The sequence below is a fragment of the Macrotis lagotis genome, chromosome 1, assembly GCF_037893015.1.
Source record: "Macrotis lagotis isolate mMagLag1 chromosome 1, bilby.v1.9.chrom.fasta, whole genome shotgun sequence".
In the NCBI taxonomy this organism is placed as follows: domain Eukaryota; kingdom Metazoa; phylum Chordata; class Mammalia; order Peramelemorphia; family Peramelidae; genus Macrotis; species Macrotis lagotis.
The window spans coordinates 100210817-100234320 of NC_133658.1; the positions used below are offsets into that span (position 1 = coordinate 100210817).

Here is a 23504-nt window from a genome sequence, read left to right on the forward strand (position 1 = left end):
TGGAACCGGGTGAACACAATTAGTAAGGGCTTGAGTTAATGGCAGAGATTAGACATCCTTCAGTCCCTAATGATGCAAGAAAACCTGGGGAAGGGGTAAAATATGATTGCCATTGGTTTTTAGGCAGTAGTGGCTGGATGGTCACTATTACACTTGTAATTTGGAACTCATACACTGGTCATGATCTTTAATAATCCAATCACTTTTCTGGGACTGATTAAGTTAACATTAAAAAGTTAAGTTTATATGAGGAAATACGGAAAATAACAGTTTGGATTAAGAGGACTATCTAATGTTACATAGTAGTGAATGAAGGGGAAGAAGCACTTTGAATCTTTATTTAGCAATTCTAATTCTGTACAGTCTTCTTAGTTGGTACAAACTGTCTCAGAATTCTTCTCTTACTTTTTCTTTTGTATCTTTTCCTTTTCCTCACTCTTCTTATTGGTTAATAGAAAAATGTTGGGACTGAGAACCATCTTGTTTTTCTTTTTTTCCTCTTCTGAAACTGGATAAGAGTCTTGCTGGAGAAAGAAAGGAAGGGAAGGAAGGGAGAGAAAGAAAGTGCAAGAAAAGAAAGAAGGAAATGAGAAAGAAAGGAGTCAATATATGCCATTATATTTAACTGTTTCAGTTAGGCTGGTCTTGTCCACTACCATGTATTATACTCATCCTTGCTGCCATACTATTCCTGCTGCTTGGAATGACTTCTCCTTTCTAATATCCAACTTCTCTGCGTAATCCACAATCTTGTGATATTAGGAGCAGCATAGAAGTCTGAGTGTTAAACTTGGGATCATAAAATCTGGATTTGCATTTCCTCTCTGATTGTTATTTAACATCTGTATGACAATGAGTAAGTCACATAACTTCTGTAAGTCTTATTTTCTGCATTTGTGAAACTGGGAATGATGACAACCAGACCTAGAGTGCCTACCTCATGGGATTTTTGTAAAGCTTAAATGGCTGTAAAGCATGTTGCTAATTTAAAAACCCTATATAAATGTCTTATTATTGTTCCCTTTTGATCACTTCTATTGCCCTTACAGGTTGTGTATGGCTGACCCAGTCATCTCACCTTTCTTACCTCAGTCTTTCCTTATCCAGGATTGTACCAGGGCCAGTTCCTACAGGCACACAAGAACTGATTAGTAAATTTGAGGCTTGAGTAGTTACATTGAGGAAACCTGAAAACACTACAAATTAGGACTTGATTCATCATTTTATTGATTGTCTAGATTTGAGAAAAATATTAATAATGTAGGTTAAACTTAAAGTTGAATAATTTACTTATCCCTTCCATAGCCAGTTATTAAATATTGATTAGTACACTACTGCCCCCACCACACATATGATAATAATAGCTGGTCATTTACATAGCATTTCTGAGTTTGTAAAATATTTTAAGTGTTTTCTCATTTGATACTCACAAAATCATATGAGATAGATGCTATTATTATTCCTGTCCTACAGATGAGGAAGCCAAAATAGAGAAATTAAGTGACTTTCCCAGGCCACGTAGCTTTTAGTATGAAGCAGGATTTGAAATCAGGTCTTCCTTTCTCCAAGTAAGTACTTTACTGAATCACCTAGCTACCACTCAGTTGCTACATCTCAAATCTTGCTAATTTTATTTACATAAACCCCCTCACATATGTCTCCTTTCCTCTATCCACATGGCCACTCTCCTATTTCAGGTCTTCATTTCATTCTTAATTACATATTACCTTTCATTGCTAGTTAAATTTTCATGTACACAGGTCCTGTATCTTACAAGTAAATTGCTAGTTGTACCCTGTGGTAAAAGATCCCATCCTATCCTTTGTTATCCCCTTTAAAATTCAGTACAGAACTATTTGTTATAGCAAAACAAACAAACAAACCAACAAAAAACACCCTCTGGAATAAAATGTTATATGCAGCAACTGGGGAAATGTTGAGCAGCATAAATTATAGTTACAGGAATGCAGCAAAGTGTTATTATACTATAAGAGATAAAAAATAAGAGGAATTTAGAGAAACATAGGAAGAATTGTATGAACTGATGCTCTAAGAAAAGTAAAACTTTTACAGATTTTTTTTACAGATGAGGAAACTGAGGCAAACAAAATTAAGTGACTTGCCCAGGTCACAAAGATAGTAGGTATCTGAAGCCAGATTTGAGCTCGGGAAGATGAGTCTTCCTGATTTCAGGCCTACCACTATCCACTGTACTACCTAGCTGGAAGCTCAAGGCCCCAGTGGTCATTAAACTGTCTACCTTGATGTTAGTGCCACACACTAACCTACTGAGCTAACTGATCCACATATTTACCCAGGTAACCAGGATCATATTAGTTGCAATGACCAGTCTTGGTGATGAAAAGATGATGACCACACTTCCCTTCTTGTAGATAGAGACATCTACATGTCTAGTCCCTAGCCTATTTCCTGAGTTCTAGTTCCACCATCACCAATCGCCTATTAGAAATTTCAAACTATATGCCCCATAGCTATCTCAGAGTTGACTTGTCCAAAAAAGAACTCATTATCTCTTCCCCATTTCCTGGTTTCCACTGAGAACATCACTATCCTTCTAATTTCTGAGGTTCTAAACTTTAGAGGAATCCTCAACTCCACATTCTCCCCCCAGCTTACATATTAAAAAAATAGTTGAGCCCTAATAATTTTGTCTCCAAATAATTTCTCATATCTATCTCTTCTATATGCACACAACTAGCATTCTATTTCAGGATGCACCTTTCACCTGCACAATCACTTTGCCCTAATTCATCTCTTTGACTCAAAGTCTCTCCTCTTCAAACCAACCTCCACCAAATGGTCAAAGTGATTTTCTTAAAGGACTGAACTAACCATGCCATTCTCCCATGTCCATTGGCTCCCTGTTGCCTCTATAATCAAATACAAATTCTATTGTCTGGCTCCAGCTGAACTTTCCAGCCTTATTATATATTTACTCTCTATAGTCTTTCATAGTCTATTGTCCAGGCAAACTGACCTTCTTGCCAGTCTACCTTTCATGCCAATATTCCACCTCCTATGACCTTCGATTTGTCCTGGCTCACCAACCTCCCCCCCATCCCACCCCTGCGGCCCCTTCCACCAGATCACATTCCCCTGTCCAGGTCACAGGCCACCCTCACTCTCACTTGTTTCTGAGAATCCTCTAGTTTCCTACAAAGATCAACTCAAATGTCACTTCTGATATAACACCTTTCCTCATCCCTCCCAGATACTAGAACCACTTTTTTCTCTTCCCAATTACCTTATATTTATTTTTAAAATCTATTTTGAGTGTTATAATTAATAAAAAATTGATCTCTGAGTCAGGAAAAATTTAAGTTAAGTTCTACATCTGACAAATATGAGCTGTCACTGAATTTGGGCAAAATCACCTCAGTCTTAGTGCCCTGGTCAAATTTTCAAAGACTATAAATTACAGTGGTATCCATTTGTATTGGGAGAGGGAAGTTTCCCCTCCAGAAGTTTCCTAACTTGATGAAATTACAGGTCTAATGAAACATTTTAGAAATATTTACACAAAAATACATACATACATACATACAGATCTACCTGCATATTGTCTCTCCAGTAGCATGTAAGCTTCTTGAGAATTCATTTTTGTTTTTGTATCACAAATAGCTAGTCTGGCATATATATAGACTCTTTTTTTTAGTTGTTTTTTTTTTTGCAAGGCAGTGGGGTTAAGTGACTTGCCCCAGGTCATACAGCTAGGTAATTATGTGTCTGAGACTAGATTTGAACTCAGGTCCTCCTGACTGAAGGGCTGATGCTCTATCCACTGTGCCACCTAGCTGCCCCTCGTATATAGACTCTTAGTAATGCTTGTTAACTAATTGATTATTTCTTTGAGGCAGATGATACAGGTGGTACAGGGAAAAGAAGAATTGTTCAACCCAGATTCAGGGAGATCTGAGTTTCAACCTCCTTTTTTCTTTTAGTTTTTTGCAAGGCAAATCAGGTTAAGTGGCTTGCCCAAGGTCACACAGGTAATTATTAAGTATCTGAGTCTGGATTTGAACTCAGGTACTCCTGACTCCAGGGCTGGTGCTCTATGTAAAGCCCTCTGCAAGCTCTAAAGTGTCAGCTATATGAACTATTGTCCATATTGTCAGTGACAGTCATTTTTGACAGTAGGTTTTGTTTAATTGTTTTTCTTTTTACAAGGGAGCTTTCAGGGAATTACATAGGGAAATAGCTAAGGTAGAAAACAAATTAGGCATCAATAAAACTTCAAACATAAAAATAAAAACCAAGCCTATTACCAACACCCTTGGTACTCATCTCTTAACTGTCTTCTAGTTTGCCTTTAGAATCTCGGCTGAGGTTCTGTATGTCCTGGTTTCCTCTGTGTCTTACAAACGTAAACCAGAATCAGGTGACCTTTTTTTTAGGAACAGCACACAACTCTTCCCTCAGGCAGACATGGTTTTGGCCTTAGACAAAGACTTCCATTTCCACATCTTATAATCTGCACAATTATAACTTCAGTATAGGAAAAGTAAATAGCTTTCCAACATGCCCTCCAAACTGAGCAAGTTCCTGAAAAGCTTTGGGGGTTTAAAGTGGAGGGTGAATTACCTTACCCCCCCCCATCACATAAATGTGTTTCTTTTAAAATCCTATATAATTAAAGATTCTCCCTTTGTTTTCTGTTATGTTAGTGAACTAGCAGAGGAAGTTTCATAGGGGGCTTTAAAAAAAGCTTTATGGTAGTTTCAAAGAAAAGCAGGATCTAAGGGGGAAGGAGCAGGCTATAGGGAGAGTGTCCTAAATAATCCAGAATTGTCATTGATATTGAATTGATCAAATAAGTGGCTAACTCATTGCTTCCCTTTGCCTACTTGCATGAAACAGAGGAACATAAAACATCTTAGAAGGTATTTCTGCAGAATATGAATGAGGCAAAATAATATTACATGGGAGGTCTTAAAAATAGAGGAGGGAAGAAAGAAGGAAGAGACTTCTGGCTCCCCCCCCCATAATAATAAAAAAATTTTAAACCAGAGAAGAAAGAAAAATGATGTTTAAAATAACAACCAGAAAGTACTAGGGAGCCTCTAATTCCTAAGGCTAAGATCCCTTTATGACACATTTAAGGGACCACCGCAGTTCTTTTTTGTTGAGCTGAAATTGTCTTAACATTAAATATTTCTTAAAGAGAGTTGAGATTTGGGAATTTTTTGTTTTGTTATTAGAGAGAAATTTTTATTGTCCTATAATTTTATTTGTTGCAACAAGATCTGACCTGAATTTACACTCTTAAAAACAGGAGTTTTAACAAAGGCAGAGAAATGAGAAGGATGAGGAGGAGGCAAAAAGGGGCCCATTCTTATTATACAACTCCTAGTCTGCTTTGTTATTTCAGACCCATAAAGTCTTTTTAGTGAAGTAATTACAGCTAAGAATCAAAGATAGGACTGTAAGGCAAATGCTGCAGAGGAGTCACAGCCAGCTGTTCCCTAAAAATGGAATGTTGGTTTTTATTTTTATGTATCTACCAAATAGTTTGGAAGCAGTTGCCCACAAATCTTAATCACATATTGTTAATAGACAGCAGGAGGGGGAAATCTGTGTATAGATAAATGTTTCTAGCACCATATCTAAGGCAGGACATGGATAGCTGCCATTGATGCTAAAAATATAAAGTTTCAGCACCTTTTAAATAAAAAAAATAGTGGGGCCCATTCCATAGTTTTAATTTTAGTACCTAGCCAAGTGCTATAACTTAAGAATTCAAGATTGGAATAGACCTTTACCCCAATCTTTCTAGAGCATCATCGTCTGCCTTTCACAGAAGTCACTGAGTGTCAGAGAGGAAAAGAATTTTGTCCCAGGTCACAGTCCTAGAAGGTAGTTGAGGGAGACAAGCTTCTACTTCCACTGTAGCACACAGCCTCAAAGGCTGCCTGGTGATTTAGTTTCCTGCTCAGAGTAGGATTAGGGCACCTTTGTTTCATAAATTTATAGAACACATGTTTCTTTGGACAAGTGTACATATTAAATCAAAGCTATCATATTACAGAAATGTTGTTCATTTGTCGATGGTTTAAATGATTTATGATCACAATTCACAGAATACAAATTAATCTGACATGATACCAAAGTGAGAAGCCTGGCATATTTTGCAAAGTGAAGACAGGATTACATCCTGTTTATCCATCTGTGCATTTGGGCAACACCCATCGGCTCACCAAGGGTGTCTTGCCAGTGCCTAAGAAACAGCATGGACAAGACCGCACAACTTGCTATCTCTCCAGGCCACCCCCTCTGCCCTATTTCAGTTGCAGCCACTTACATCTTCATCTTTTCTTTTAACTCTTGCTAAACCTTCCCCTGGGACTTTCCAAATCCACCCCATCTTCTCTGGATTCACCATTTTTCAAGCCCCTGTTCTCTCAGCTGATGGGTAATACTCTAGAGCTCTGATTTTATTGTTCTAAAGAAGTCTTGGAGCAGGAAACTCCCTCTATCTAAGAAGGGTGGTACCTTCTCTGCAGCACACATGCCTGGAGAACTGCCAAGAGCTTTGAAAAATTAAGTGATTTGCAGGAAGTCCCAAGGGTCTTGTGAAGAATTCCTGGCTTCAAGACCAACTCACAACCTACTACCACAGTGATTATCAGACAAGTTAATACATAAAGATCTCTATGGGCAATACGTTAACTTAGAAAACCACATATTAACATTATCTATATCCTATTGTATTTTTATTTCTTTTGTCAAATATTTTCCAATTACATTTAATTTTCCAATTACATTTAATCTGATTAGGAATGTTACTGGCAGCAATGTCATCTCTGTCCTATACTGTGCTATGCTCCTTTTCTCAGATGAATTATATTTATCTAAGCACATAAGCACATTTCTGTGCATACATGTTTACAACTCTCCCCCATGACTCCAAGAAGCTGTAGCATGCACAGTGACCACACTCTGGTAAAACAGTCTTAACTCAAACTTAATGATGAGTTAGAGAGATATCTACCCAAGCACATGAAGACTTCTTTGGGCAGAATGGGTGGAGAAGAACAATTTATTCCAACAGTTTTGAAGATGACTGTAAAGGGTATTGTGGAATGCTTAGAGTTTGGTCAGACATCAAAGACATCAATTTGACTTTTGTCCTGCCACCAAATTTCACTGACTCTAGAAGAGAGAGTGAGGTTGATGACTATGCAACTCTACCTCACTTAAATCCAATTCACATGTGAATTAAGACATTACTCCATGATGTTGCTAGTACCTTTTGAAAACTATATCTAGATTTACATCTAGATATATAGATGGACATAGCAGAAGACAAACAGATAGATATAAATATCTATATGTGTATATATATTTATATATTTCTCTCTATATATTATATGCAAAATCTATAAATATATGTGTATGTATATATTATGTTACATTTTTCATAGGATATAGGCCCTGAATATTGAATAACCTTGATGACAATCTGCTAGATTACCTATACCTCTTCATTCCATGTGCCTCTTTTTTTTTTTAAACTGAACTTATTAAGTCAATTGTGTAAGAAACTTCCTATAAGGCAATGCTCTCTAACAATTTATGCTGGCATCCAGTCTTCAATTTATAGTCTTAGAACATTGATTAGAGGTCAAATGTCTTCCTCCAGGGTCGCGTAGCTTTGATGGGTCAAAAGCGGGACATAAACTCTGCCTTCCTGAGTCTGATCAATCTGAGGCTCTATACTATACCAAAGTGACTCTTACTGGAATCTTTCCATGTCCTCTCATCATTATTCATTATATCAGAGAAAAAAAGTTATTTCATACATATGTATATATATATATATATATATGTGCATATATAAACACACAAAGTTTAATTGATAATTTTGATTTTTACATTACAGTCTCTCCAAATCCTACTGCTACTACTACCTCCACCAAGTCATAGCTGCTAACACAAAAAGAACCCTCCCTTGTGAAAAAGAAAAGCAGTTTGCTCTTTGAAAAGGAAGGAGTTTCATTTCTTAATTTCTTCTCTGACCATAATTGGTCATGAAAGACAATTTGGCTTCAGTTCTTGTAGCATTTAAAGCTAAGATTCAAATGATGATCCAAAGTCCTCCTTCAATTTGTATCCCATGATACCTGATGACTTAGTACCATCCTCTACTTCCTCAAAACTTTGTTCCAATCTGGTTTATGGATCCTACCACCAAGTAAATACCAAATTTCCACATGTAAAAGACATGCCCTTTTTTGAAAAATTTGGGGTCTAAAAAAAACTGGGAATGTCTAATTCATTGGTTGTAGATTTTTTAACTTGCAGTTCCCACTTTTTTGCACTTGTTGTCTTGGTGCTCATTGTTTCACATTTGTTATTGTTATATTAGGTTATGTTTTGTCACATTCTGCCCAGAAATGGCTCAGAAAAGATTCTCATCCAGTTCTGAATTCAAATTAAAAGTGATCCAGTTTGCAAAAGTGAATGGAAATCATGCTGCTAAACATCAGTTTGGTCCTCCTCCAAATAAGAAAACAATCTGAAACTGGCTATGGGAGGAAAAAACCCTACTGAAAACACCCCGGCAAAAGAAGGCCATGAGAGGCAAGTGAGCCAAATAGCCTGATTTAGAGAGGGAATTGAAGAGATGGATTGAAGAGCAAAGGGCAAGTGGAATTCTTCTGTCCATAAAGATGGTTCTGCAAGAGGCCAGGAGACTTGCTGATGGAAAAGAAATGACTGATTCCAAAGGAGGACACAATTGGCACTTCAGACTCATGAAACGGAATGAACTGAGCGTGTGTCCATGAACCAGACTTGCCCAAAAGATGCCTGGAAGCTATGAGCACAAGGCCCTTGAATTTAATGATGAATAAAATTTGTATGTAATAATTTTCCTTTCAAATTTTGGGCCCCCAAATTAAAGTGCATCTTATACATGGGAGCATATTTATACATGGAGAAATATGGTACCCTTGTGACTTCTCCCAGCAAAATCAATGAGTAAAAACTTTAATTTACTAAATCTAAATTAGAAGATAATTATTCAGGGACATCTAGGTGGCATAGTGGATAGAGAACCGGCCCTGAAGTCAGGAGTACCTGAGTTCAAATCTGGCCTCAGACACAATAATTACCTAGCTGTGTGGACTTGGATAAGCCACTTAACCCCATTGCCTTGCGAAAAAATTAAAAAAAAAACTAAAAAAAGATAATTATTCACAATACAAAAGTATTTTTTCACTTTGCAGACATATTCATTATGGAGCACCTTTTAAATACAAAAATTTCTTTACTGCAATTAAAATGGGATTTGAGCTATCAAAAATTACAATTACATGCAACTCTTCAGGATCATGTCTACTGTAGAAAGTGAGACCTATTTGAATTAGGTTCCTGGAGCACTAAGAAAGAAGGTTCTATATTTTCTCTTATGTTCTGAGCCCTCTACCATGTATATATAAGATCATTTATTGAATGAACACAATATAGCCTATAGCAATCCAACCACTCAATAAATTTCATTTGATGTTCATATCAATATCTTTCTTAGGAGACAAGTTAAGGCCATTGATTTTAGAGAGTGTAGCATGTTTTAAATGGAAAATTCTAAGTCCCTTCCTATTGATAAAGTAGAAACAAAGTTCTTCAGTTATCTTAAAAATGAAAAATTCTTTATTTTATTGTCTCCAAATTATTCATCTCTACCATCAATATCTAGGAAACAGTTAAAAGTCTACTGATTAAAAGACTTTGCTAAATTACTAATTGAATATGAAAAAGTGATTGTCAATTATCCAATTGATATGGAGATGTAAAGAAGGAATTTGGAGATTATATTTCTTGTGAGAACTACAGGGATGGAGTGGGAAGAACAGCTGTACAAAGTGGGTAGAGAGATTGTACTGAGGGGGTTGCTGATAAGATAAAATCTTGGGAATTGTGCAAGAACTGGTCCATTTTACATTATAGTATTTTATATTTTGGAAGAATTGAAGTATTCTGAAGTATTTCTTAGACTTTCACATAGACTATTTCATTTGATAATGAAGTCTGGACTGTAGTGAAAAATAGTTTGTTTTTTTAAATTTAAGGCAATGGGGTTAAGTGACTTGCCCCACACAGCTAGGCAATTATTAAGTATCTGAGGCTGGATTTGAAATCAGGTCCTCCTGATTCCAGGGTCAATGCTCTAAATGCTGCTCCACCTAGCTGCCCCTGAAAATAATTATTTCACGGATAAATAGTTTTGAAGGTCTATGTGACTTTTCTTGGGTCATGGTTAGAGGAAGCATTTCCCAATCCCATTTCATTCTCATACCTTCTTTCTTTTAATTATATCATATTCTGAGCTCTTGGAGGGTAGGGATTTCATTTTATCCCCATCACTCAGCACAGTGACTAACACCAAGCTGATGATTAATAAATATTTATTGACCAACTCATACTCAGGGATCTAGGATTGAAACTCAAACCAGTGATTCCACACAGTTCTCTAGTTTAGTGGTGATGATATTACCAGGGACAAGTAGAGTATCTACATAACATTGTGGTTTCTTTTTTTAGGTTTTTGCAAGGCAAACAGGGTTAAGTGGCTTACCCAAGGCCACACAGCCAGGCAATTATTAAGTGTCTGAGACCGGATTTGAACCCAGGTACTCCTGACCCCAGGGCCAGTGCTTTATCCACTATGCCACCTAACTTATAACATTCTGTTAAAAGAATAAAATGTACATAGCAGAAACTTGTCATCAATTTTGGGAGGTAAAGACATACACAATAGTTACATGAAAGCTCAAAGCAACACAGGAGACATTTGTCACAAGGCCTAGATATCATGAATTACCAAATGTATGGTGCCAATAACAAGTACTAACAGTTCATTTCATTTGATGATTCTTCTCTCTTATTTCTATCTGATTTTGAAATCAAGCTGGTACAATCCTCAGTACTTAAAGGACATTCAGACTCAGTTTAATCCCTGGTGCCTGGACCATGTCTCTCTCCAGATTGTTAGTCCTTAAAGTAGCCAGCTTTCCATTATCTCTTCTAATGGATGAAATGAGTTAACATAGGGAAATTGCTTTGCAAGCTATATAATATTATAGAAATACTAGCTATTATAGTGAATGAACTGAAACAGAGCCATAGGAATCATTGAGATAATAGGGATCACACAGAGAGAGAGAGAGAGAGACAGAGAGCTGGAAGGGATCTCAGACCACCTGATCCAACCCTTTCATTTTATAAATGAGGAAGCTGAGCCCCTGGGAGGTTAAGGGACATGACCATATAGATAATACACAACCAAGTATAATAATTATTTAGAAATTCTATTTCAATAAGATAACATCAGTCATATGAAAAACACTTTGTAAACCTTAAAGTGCTTTGCTCCCTTTTATTATTTGGCTTTGAAATACATTACAGGATTTGAGGTAATAACTGATTTACCTTCCTAATAATATTGGTCATAGGCTAATAATAAAGTTTTAGTCTTTACAGTGGATGACAGTGAAAGGAAGAAGATTGAAAGTATTCTAGGAGTTTAGGGTCAAATAGTTCAGGTTTCAAACTCTATTATTGATCAACCAGAGAGAATAGTAAGGAGGCTTGAAATGAGAACAATCTGATTTCAAGTCCTGCCTCAGGTTGGGCAAGTCATTTTTATATATACATACATACAGCTAATCACACAGCTAGTTATTAAGTGTTTGATGTGGGATTTGAACTCAGATCCTCCTGACTCCAAGGTGCCACCTAGCTGCCCCATCATTTATCTTTTTAAAAAATTATTATTTATTTTTAACAGTCTTTTCTTTTTAAACTTTGAATTTCAGTTCTCTCCCTTCTTCCCACCCCTCCCCATCCAAGGAAAAAAACAAACAATATATCACTTATACATGTGAAATCATGCAAAATATATGTCTATTAACCATATTGCCAAAAAAAAACCCAAACCGAAGAAAATTATACTGTAATTTGTACTGAGTTCATCTTCTCTGCAGAAGAAGAGCATCTTGGATCATTTTATTGATCAGAAAAGTCAAGTCCGTTATAACTGATCTTTATTATAATATTGTTTGTTACTGAACACAATGATATCCTGGTTCTTCTCACTGCACTTTGCATCAGTTCATATAAGTCTTACAATGTTTTCTGAAACCATCCTACTCATCATTTTTTATAGTTACTATCATACTTCATTATAACCATATGCCATAACTTGTTCAGCTATTCCTCATATGATGAATATCCCCTCAATTTCTAATTATTTTCCACCACAAAAAGAGCTGCATAACTACAGATAGCTTTGAATTCTTCTTCTGAAAACTGTCTGTTCATATCCTTTGACCATTTATAATTGGGGAATGGTTTTTATTTTTATCAGTTAGATTCAGTTATCTCCATATTAGAGAAATGAGGCCTTTATTAGAGAAACATTATAAAATTTTTTTATATTACTTCACTATCTACATTACCTTTTAACAAAATGTATTTCTCCTGATTATCTCTTTTAATTAGGTCTATTTTTTGCTTTTGCTTTGCCTGAGAGCATGACAGCTACCCCTGCCTTTTTTTGACTGAAGCATAATAAATTCTGTTCCAGCCCTTTATTTTTAACTCTATGTATGTATGTATGTTTAAAGGATGCTTCTTGAACATAATAAATTTCTAATCAATTCTGGTTCCAGTTTCTAATCAATTCTGCTCTCTGCTTTATTTTATGGATTAGGTCATCCCATTCACAGTCACAGTTATGTTTATTAATTGTGTATTTCTTTTATTCTATTTTCTTCTGTTTATCCTTTTCTCTTTCTAATTATCCTGTCTCTTCCCACCTTCCCTTTTATCATTCTCCCCTCTCCACTCCATCTCTCTCTCTTTTTTTTTTAGGTTTCTGCAAGGGAAATGGGGTTAAGTGGCTTGCCCAAGGCCACACAGCTGGGTAATTATTAAGTGTCTGAGACCGGATTTGAACCTAGGTACTCTAGACTCCAGGGCTGGTGCTCTATCCACTGTGCCACCTGGCTGCCCCCACCCCATCTTTTAATCTCCTTTTTTTTCTGTTTGTTTCCTATTAGGTAAGATAGATTTCTATACCCATCTCAATCTGTTTATATGTTCTTCCCTCTTTGAACCAATTTCAGCAAGAGTGAAGTTCAAGCATTGTCTGCTACCTTATCTCCACTTTCCCCTCCACTATAAAATCACTTCTTTGCATAACTTTTATGTGAGAAAAATTTCCCCATTCTACCTCTCTCTTCTAGTGTATCTGTTTCTCACCCCTCCATTTGTTTTTTGAGATCATTTTTTGAGCTCATTTTTTTGAGATCATCCAACATAATTGAACCTATACATGCCCTCTGTCTAAGACTCCCTCCAGTGCCCTAAAAATGATAAAGTTTTTAGGAGTTACAAGTATCATTTTCCATTATAGTGTGATATAAAACGTTTACCCTTATTAAATTCCCTATGATTATTCTTTCATGTTTGTCTTTTTATTCATCTCTTTAGTCTTCTGTTTGAATGTGATATTTTCTATTCAGTTCTGGTCTTTTCATCAGAAATGCTTAAAAGTCTTCTATTTCAATCTCCATTTACCCCCTGAAGGATTGTACTCAATTTTGCGAGATAGGTTATTCTTGAAAATTCCTTTTCCTTCTAGAATGTCAAATTCCAAGCCCTCCATTCCTTTAATGTAGAAGCAGCTAAATCCTGTGTGATCTTGACTAGTTTCATGATGTTTGAATTAGTTCTTTTTGGCCCCTTGAAATATTTTCTCTTTGCCCTGGGAGCTCTGGAATTTAGCTATAATATTCCTGAGACTTCATATTGGAACTTCAAGGAGTGATTAATGGATTCTTTCAATTTCTATTTATTCTCTGGATCTATGATCTTTGGGCAGTTTTCTTTGATTTCTTAAAATATAAATCTAGGGTCTTTTTTTTAATCATAATTTTCAGGTAGTCTTATAATTCTTAAATTATCCCTCTTCAATTTGTTTTCCAGGTCAATTGTTTTTACAAGGAAATACTTCATATTTTTTCATTCTTTTGATCTTATTTTATTCTTACTTGAAGTCTCATGGAGCTATTAATTTTCACTTGCCCAATTCTATTTTTTTAAGGACTTACTTTCTTTCGTGACTTTTGTACCTTATTTTCCATTTGAGTAATTGTTTTTCAAGAAATTATTTTCTTCAGTGAATTTCTTGCTCCTTTTATCATTAGTTCAAATTTGTTTTGAAGGTATTATTTTCTGCAATATTTTTGTGCCTCTTTTATCAAGCTGTTAATTCCCTTTACATAATTTTCTTGCATCACTCTTATTTTTTTCCTTTATCTCTTTCTTTAACTCTTTCAGGAATTCTTTTTGTGCTTGGGTTTAATTAGCATCTTTCTTTGAGACTTTGTTAGTAGCTGTTTTATGTATTGTTGTCTTCTTTTGGGTTTGTCTTGTCTTTCCTGCCACCATACTAGCCTTTTAAGATCGAGTTCTTATTTTAGTTGTTCATTTTCCCAGACTATTTCTTCACTCAGAGCTTTATATTAAAGTTGCTCACCTGAGGGTGGGGAGGTGCTGTGCCAAACTAGATTTTTTTCCTTCTGTTATTTTTCAAAGCTAGTTCTGAGTGACTGCAAGGTTTTGGTGCTTCCAAAATGACATTATTCTGGGACAGGTGTAGTAACTGCTCTCCTGGTCTTTGTTCTTTAGCCAGGAAGAACCCCGTAAATAGCTGCAGCATTCCTCTAAGCCCTTATCCTCTAGGCCCTGTTCCCTTGTGAATGACTAGAAGCACTCCTCTCTTCCCTGGAACTGCAATCCAGAGCTGGGTTTGGACAATAGAGTTGCCAATCAGCATTTCCTGCTCACAGTGTCAGCAAAGGTCCCCCCTTTGTCTTCTTATGAGCAAATGTCCATCTCTGAGCAAAGCACTACCAAAGCTATTGTGCTGCTTCCACTTCTGTTGAGGCTGCATGGCTGGTGCTCCTTACTATTTTTAGGGCCTGCACCCAGCCAGGTACAGATCTCTCCTGTGGGCCTTCTAAATTGTCCTAGGCTGAAAAAAATCTCTGTATGACCTTTTGTTGGTTCTACTACTCCAAAATTTTATTTGAGGCATTATTTTAAAGTTGTTTGGAGGGGAATGTTGAGAGATCTTGACTGAGCCCCAAACTATACTCTACCATCTTGGTTCCAACTTCACTTCTTAGTCATTTATCTTTTCATTGCCTTAGGACAACTTTCTTTTCTTTTCTTTTATTTCTCCAATTACATATTATGAAAGTTTTTCAACATTTATCCATATGCATATACACATTTTAAAGTTACATAATTTCCTTCCACCCTCCCTCCCCACCCCTTTCCCCTCAGCAGTGAAGAGTCTGGTATATATTGTACATACACATTTGTGTTTAACATGTTTACAGATTAGTCATTTTCTGTGTGAGGAATTAAGATTAAGGGAAAAGGAAAAAAAACCATGAGAAAGGAAAGAAAAAGCAAGAAATTTTTCATAAGTGAATGCAGTATTCATTCAGATTCTGTAGATTTTGTTTTGTTTTATTTCATTTTGTTTTTCTTCCTATGGATGTGGATAGCATTGTCCATAGCAGATCTCCTAGGATTGTCCTAGCTCTCTAAACTGCTGAGAGGAACTGCATCCATCAAGGTTGATCAGCTCATAGTGTTATTATTAACATTTACAATTTTATATTGTTTCTGCTCCCTTCACTCAGCATCGGATCCTATAATTCATTCCATGCTTCTCTAGAGTTCAACTATTTGTGGTTTCTTATAGGGCAATAGTATTCCATAACATTCATATACCATAATTTGTTCAGTCATTCCCCAATTCTTTGCCACTATAAAAAGAGCTGCTATGAATATTTTGGAATATGTGGAACTTTTCCCATTTTTTATGATTTCTTCTGGATATGGGCCTAGTACTGGTATGGCTAGGTCAAAGAATATGATCATTTTTATTGCTCTTTGGGCATAGTTCTTTATTGCTCTCCAGAATGCCTGGATCAGTTCACAACTCCACCAACAATGCATTAATGTCCCAATCCTTCCACAGCCTCTCCAACTTTGATTATTTTCCATTTTTCATCCTAACCAATCTGATAGGTTTGAGGTGGAATCTCATAGTTATTTTAATTTGCATTTTTCTAATTAGCAATGATTTGAAGCATTTTTTTCATATGATTTATATATAACTTTAATTTCTTCATTTGAAAGCTGCCTTTCAAAATATCATTTGACTATTTATCAATTGAGGAATGACTTGTAACCTTATAAATTTGATGCAGTTCTCTATATATTTTAGAAATGAGACCTTTATCAGAATTCCTAGCTGTGAAAATTGTTTCCCAGCTTTCTGTACTCCTTCTAATTTTAGCAGCATTGGTTTTATTAGTGCAAAACCTTTTTAATTTAATATAATCAAAATCATACATTTTATAATTTATAATATACTCTATTTCTTGCTTGGTCATAAATTTCTCTCCTTTCCTTAGATAAAGTGTTTCATGATCTATCAATTGATCTTTCCTTTCATGCTTTATGTCTAAATTCTGTACCTATTTTGAACTTCTTTTGGTATTGGATGTGAGATGTAGATCTATATACCTAGTTTTGCCATACTATTTTCCAGTTTCCCCAACAATTTTTGTCAAGGTGTGTTCTTATCCCCAAAACTAATGTCTTTGAATTTGTCAAACAGGTTCTTTTGTATACTATAGTTTTAGATCTAGTAGAACTAGGCCACCTTCCTTTACTTTTTATTTTCTTCACTTAGCTTTTGTGTTTCCTTTTCCAGTTGGTTAATTTTACTTTTTTGCTGAGTTGCATTCCCTTTCCAGTTGTTTGATTTGAGTTTAAGATGAGTTGAATTCCTTTTCCAGTTGGGTGATTTTATTTTTTGAAGAGTTATATTCTTTTTCCAGTTGGTTATTTTTATTTTTAAAGGAGTTATTTTATTTGGTCAATTTTTCCTAATTTTCCTGCATGACTAATTTCTTTTTTCCATTTTCTCCTTCCTCTCTTCATTGTTTTTTAAATTCTTTTTTAAGGTCTTCTATAAGATTGGAATCCAATTCATAGACTCTTTTGAAACTCAGGTTATTTTTCACTGCTTTCTTTTTCTGAGGTGGTATTGTTATCATCTCTGTCTACATAGTAGCTTTCTATAGTTATCACTCTTAGTTTTTATGTTTGTTTTATGTTTTGTTTTATGCTTGTTTTATGATTATTTGTGTTCTACTCCTGGGGTATAGGTAGTGTAGACTTAAGCTTTTTATGCTGGGGCTGGGGTCTGATCCCTGGCTTATCATTGGCCAGGATGTTGCCTATGCAGTCCAGGCATTGCCTTTGCAGAGGTGTACTTCCTCTTCTATGTCCAGGTTCTGCCTATGTGGTGGTTTGTTCCCAGCCCTGTCCTGTCTTTTGTTCCAGTGTTCCCAGGGCTCAGACTTTGTTTGGATGCTCCTTGCTGGCTTGCTGTTAAGCTGCTGGGACCTTTGCTGTTGTCAAGCTGTTGGGACCTGGAAGCTCTGTGGCTAGAAGCTAGTTGTTGGCTTCCCCACTCTCCCACCTCACTGACCTTTACTTTCCCCTTTCCCTCAAAGAGACAGACCTTCACTGAAGATCCTCCATGATGTCTACAATCGAAAACTTGTTTCGATCTTGTCTCTTTTTGGTGGGATCTGTAGCTTTAATGTCTGTGTAGAGGTTTCCTTTAGTGTTGTGTAAGGAAAAGCTCTAGGAGCAAGCGAGCTTCATTCTGCCATCTTGGCTCTTCCCTGGAAGTTCCCTGAACAACTTTCTAAAATTATATAATATTAGATTGCAATCTGCCCATGTTATCCTTCTCGTACCACGCCATAAACTCATTAAGATCCAAAAAATGGATTAGCCACATTTTAGCTAATCGTCACTTGGATATCTGTAAATTCATTATATTGGAATCAGGAAATGAGAATACCTTTTTTTTTAACCCTTTCCCTAATTCATTATAACTGTCAGTCCTCCCAGAGGCTATACAGGTGGGGCCTCCAGTAAAGAACATGAACAAATAATAGGCCAGCTAAGTCTATAAGACAGAAGTGATTTTGGTAGACAAGAAGAAACATCTGAAAGACATGGACTTGAATTTAATTAGTGGAGTGTTTTCCATGAACTCAAATCTTTGGAATTTCCTTAGTTTTCTGATCTGACAAAACCCAAATTTGTTAACCATTAGAGCAGGAAATAAAGTAGGTGGGAGGATTTAGGGAGGAGCTAGACAGATTTCTTTTTTCTTAACTTTCACCCCTCTGTGTGAGCAGTTAGGATTTCCTAAAGACTTTAAGTTTTATTGATAGGTAATCTTCCTCCCCTTTAAGCCAACTTGTTGGTCTATCCCTGGGTGGGTTTAGGATTCATTAAAGTTATCAAGTTTGAAGAGGTCTGTTGTCTCTCTCTGCCCTACAGAAGAAGAAAACCATTGGATTTTAAAGGGCCTGGGTCCAGAGTGAAATATGGAAATGACCCTGACCTACACATATAGTATCTTCTTCTAACTTTAAGTTTCTGACTAGCTTAGAGGGACTGTGAAGTTGCTGGAGATGTCTCAGAAGGACTCAGCAGGACTAAAATTATTAATAAGAATTCGCTATCACTAGCTGAAACCACAGTAGTGAGCAAAATCTGTGTCCTATACCCAGTATACTGGAAAGAATGCAGGATTCAAAGGCAGAAAGCCATTCTGGTTCTGCTACTTACTTGCAGGTCACTCTTTCTTCCTGGGTCTGTCACCTTTAAAATGAGACCGCTGCATAAAATGGGACCTCCAAGGAGAGCCCCTCTGCAATAGATAACAGGAGAGATTTGGAGTCAGGAAGAACCGGACTTACATTCTATTTCTCCTACTTATTAACAAAGCAAATAGTTACTAAATGTCTCTGAACCTCATATTTCTTAGATGTAAAATTAGAACGATAGTAATAATACCCTTAGTACTTACTTTGGGATAAGAGATGTAGATCACTTTGTAAACTTTGAAGTACTATATAATCAATCAATCAGTCAATATTTATTAAGTATCTACCATAGGCCTGGAAGCTAAATGGATCAGTGAATAGAGGGCAGGGTTGGGAGTTAGGAAGATATGAGTTCAAATCTAGTCCTATATACTTACTCACTGTGTGACCTTGGGCAAGTCACTCAACCTGTTTGCCTTAATCCACTGAAAGGAAAATGGCAAATCCAGTATTCTTGCCAAGAGAACCAAGGACAATGCAGTTCCGGGGGGGGGGGGGTCACAAATAGTGGGATTCGACTGACCAGCAACAACCATTTGTCCAGCACTATACTAAGCCTGAATGACACAAAAAGAGGCATAGTCAGCCCCTGCCTTCAAATGGCTTACAATCTAATGGAAGAGACAACATGCAAACAAATATACACAAAACAAGCTTTATATAGGACAAACAATAAAAGAGCTATACATTTATAATGTCATTTAAGCCTCATTACAGTAACCCTGTAGGGGAGGTACTATTATCTTCACTTTACAGATGAGGTAACTGAGCTTGAGAGAGATTTAAGCTACTTGTTCAGGGCTCCCTGCCCATTAAAATTCAAGTCTTTCTGACTTTAAGTTCAATTCTGTATCTGCTATTATCACACAGTCTCTTTCATTATTATCTTATGAGCATTTGTTGAATTTATTAAGAGGGTTTTGGTTACAAACAACATTTTTCAGCGAATTACAATTAATTTTCACTGATTTATATAAATATGAGTAGAATAGCAATGACAATAATTTTTTTATAAAATAGTTTTATTGGTGGCAAATTGATAATATCCTAAAATGGCAGAAGAGAAATAATTAAGAAGTTAGGAAGGAAAAAGAAATTACATTCAACATAAGTGAGGAACGAACATCCATCGGATCATTCATGTAGGACAATGACTTCTCTCTCTCTCTTTTTTTTAAAGTTTTGCAAGGCAATGGGTTTAAGTGGCTTGCCCAAGGCCACACAGCTAGGTAATTATTAAGTGTCTGAGACCGGATTTGAACCCAGGTACTCCTGACTCCAGGGCCGGTGCTCTATCCATTGTACCACCTAGCCTCCCCGACAATGACTTCTCAATCAACTAGGACATATATTCTGAGTATCACTGATCAATAGTAAAGGTTTATTTCTTTGAGTCATTCATTTATTCACCTGGTCAGCCACAGCACCTATTAGACTTGGAGCAGCTAAGTGATGCAACAGATAGAGCACTGGCCCTGGAATCAGGAGGTTCTGAGTTCTAACCTGACCATACACATTTAACACTAGGTAGCTGTGTGACCCTGGGCAAGCCATTTATCTTAGAGTGCCTCTCCAAAAAAAAAAACCCAAAACAAAAATACTAGTTAGGCTAGTTACTCAATGAGGATACATAAACTCTGATCAGAAGACCAGAGGGAAACCATATGGCTAAAATGTGGACTTAATTCTAACTTTTGTCACATTTATCATTGATAGCAAATTCATAAGCAAATCTACTTTGTATTAATATTGTATTTGTATATGTTAGGGATGATTAGGAAATTCAAAAAAAAGTGAGTATTAAGAAGAAATTAAAGCAAATGATGAACATAATGTCCCTTTTTGGCTATACCTATATAATCAAAGAAGAATTTGACTTTGCCAAATCTTCAACAAATAATAATAATCATTTATTAAGCACTCCTTGTTAAAGAACATTGATGGAGATGTTGGAGAAAACACAAAGTTAGGTAAGATATAGTGTCTACCCTTCTGAAACTCTTTGTCTAGTAGGAGATAAGAAAAAAACACAGATAGACATAATGTACACTGTTAAATATTACATACATTAGGAAGATGCAAGATTCTATGAAGACTGAGGGTGAGGTTCATTAATATCTGGGGAGAGATCAGAGGAACCCTTCTTGGAGGAGAGATAGTACTTGATTTGTATTTTGAAGAAGGGCTAGGTAAAGAGGATAACAAAGGGTGTTTTAGACACAGAGAACATTAGGAGCAAAAGCATGGAAGTGGGAAATATATGATATATTCAGGGGACAGAGAGTAATCAGATTTGGTTAGATTATAGAATATGGTTTACATTTGATGTGTAGTAGAGGGGAATGTAGGATAGTATCAGATTTGAATTTGGGCAAAGGAATTTGACATTTATTCAATAATTCATAGGAAACCCCCAAAAATTCTGAGCCAAGGAATGATATGATTACTCTAAGACTATGAAAGATTGTTCTTTTTTTATTTTTCTTGCAATGAAAGACAGATTAGAGAGCATGGATTTGAAGCACTCACCTATTAGATTAGAACATCTCTTTTGGAAAGGCTTCACTTTGAGTAACAGAGTCAACTTACTGAATATGTACAATCCTACATTGGCATAGTATGTATTTGTAACATGTGACAGTATATTCATTTCTTTTTTTTACCTGCACTTACAAGTCTTTTATCATAACTTCAATCTTTCCTGCCACAAAGTTGGATGATAATAGGGAAGTGGAGAAAGGAGGGTTATTCTGCCAATATAAATGGTGTTAAGTGCCTTAAACATCCATGTTGACTGAAATTCCTAAGTTGTAATTTGACCTTTAGTTTCTATTCTATTGAATCTTTTCAAGAGTGTCTTAGAAATTTTAATAAATCCATGGTAATTGTTATAAGTTTAGTCTTGAAAGGATATTGGATTGAGCCTAAAGGAAATCAGGCAATAGCTATTAAATATTTTATTGGCAATTAATCCAAATTCAAATCTCTTCTTTTCTTCCTCCTTTAGCTTTATTTACTTCTCATGCCATTTTCTGGAAAGAAGAGTGTCATGGTTAAACGTGGATAGAGCTAATTAGACAGCAATATTTACTATATTACCTGAAGTTAGGTTGTATTCATTCCCACCATCACCTAATCCATCCATTGAACTGAAGAAGAGGTTTTGAATGTCATTAGGCTCCTCTCATGTGCAAAGCACTGAGATTTACAAGGTAGGGGTACCCTGCTCATTAAAAAGCTTACTGAAATTCTCTGGGTTATGTGGCAAGAGGACATTATCCTCCAGAATGACATCCAAAGATGCCTTCATTGTTTATCTCTCAGAAAAGGAAATAGGTTGTTCTGTGTAATCACAGCGGGGTCTAAGAAACCAGTCATTGCTGGCAAGGTTCTTGCCAGGGTCCTTCTTAATGGGCTGACTCTTCACCTGGGACATCTACCTGAGATCCAGTGGAGCTTCAGAAAGGGTCAAGGGCCAGTCACTATAGTATTTGTTGCCCTACAACTCCAGGAAAAATGGCAGAACAGAGGTTCATGAATCTGACCAAGGGTTTTGATTCTGTTAGTCATGAGGGCTTGTGGAAAATCATGGCAAAATTTGGTTGCCCAGAGAGGCTCATTAGTATTGTACACCAGTCTCATGAGATCATGCTTGCACAGGTTCTGGTTAATGGATGATGCTCTCAAGCTTTCCCATGCTTTTTAGCATAATGTTTTTGGAGATATTGTCAGATGTCTTCAACAAGGACAAAAATAGCATCATGGTCAGTTAATACACTGACAGTAAATATTTTAACTTGAAAAGGCTATAAGCCAAGATTAGAGAGTTTGTGACTTTATTCACAAATGATTGTGCACTCAGTGTAGCCTGAAGCTGAGATGCAACAGAGGATGGATTGATTCTCTATCACTTGTACTCATTTTTGCCTGACAATTAACACCAAGAAAACAGAGGATCTCCACCAGTCAGCCCCATAATATTCACATGTGGGACCATCAGTTACAACAAATGGAGAAATATTTAATGTGGTGGAAAAGTTCATTTTCCAAGGATGTACACATGGATGATGAGGTTGATGCATGCATTTCCAGAGCTAGCTTAATGTTTGGGAGGCTCTGAAGGAAAGTGTGGAAGAGAAAAGGTATTACACTTCCTACCAAACTGAAGACCTACAGAACTGTTGTGCTGACCTCATTGTTGTATGTCCGTGAAACCTGGACAGTTTACCAGCTCCATGCCAGGAAACTGAATTGCTTCCATTTGAATTATCTTAGGAAGATTTTGAAGATCATCTGGCAAAATAAAGTACTGGACCCTGAGGTTCTTTCTGAAACTGAACTGCCAAGCATTCAAACTCTACTATAGAAATCTCACCTTGATGGGCTAGGTATTCTAGTCTTATGCCAAATGTGTGTTTGCTTAAAAGACTATTTTATAGAAAACTCAGAAAATATAAACACTCACATGGAAGTCAGAAAAAACAACACAAGGACACTCTCTCAAAGTCTCTCTGAAGAACTCCTTAATCAGTTGTGAGAGATGGGAGACATTGGCACAGAACCACCCAGCATAGCATGCCCACATTAAAGAAAGTACTCTGCTGTATGAGCAAAGCAGAATTACAGTAGCTCAAAAGAGATATCTCAATCTAAATGTTCATATGGACTATTATTGCCCAACTTGTGGCAGAGTCTTCTGAG

At 36.4% G+C, this 23504-nt stretch overlaps 1 long non-coding RNA gene across 2 annotated transcripts in view; it reads right to left on the reverse strand.

The window, feature by feature from the left end:
- Positions 1–317: 317 nt before the first annotated feature.
- The window catches only part of LOC141513913 (uncharacterized), a 106635-nt gene continuing 83448 nt past the window's right edge, over positions 318–23504 (reverse strand). For both annotated transcript variants that reach the window (XR_012475909.1, XR_012475907.1), the window contains 2 exons: positions 18766–18847; positions 318–524 (listed from right to left, as the gene is read on the reverse strand). This is a non-coding gene — a long non-coding RNA (uncharacterized LOC141513913). The remainder of the gene's footprint in view (positions 525–18765; positions 18848–23504) is intronic.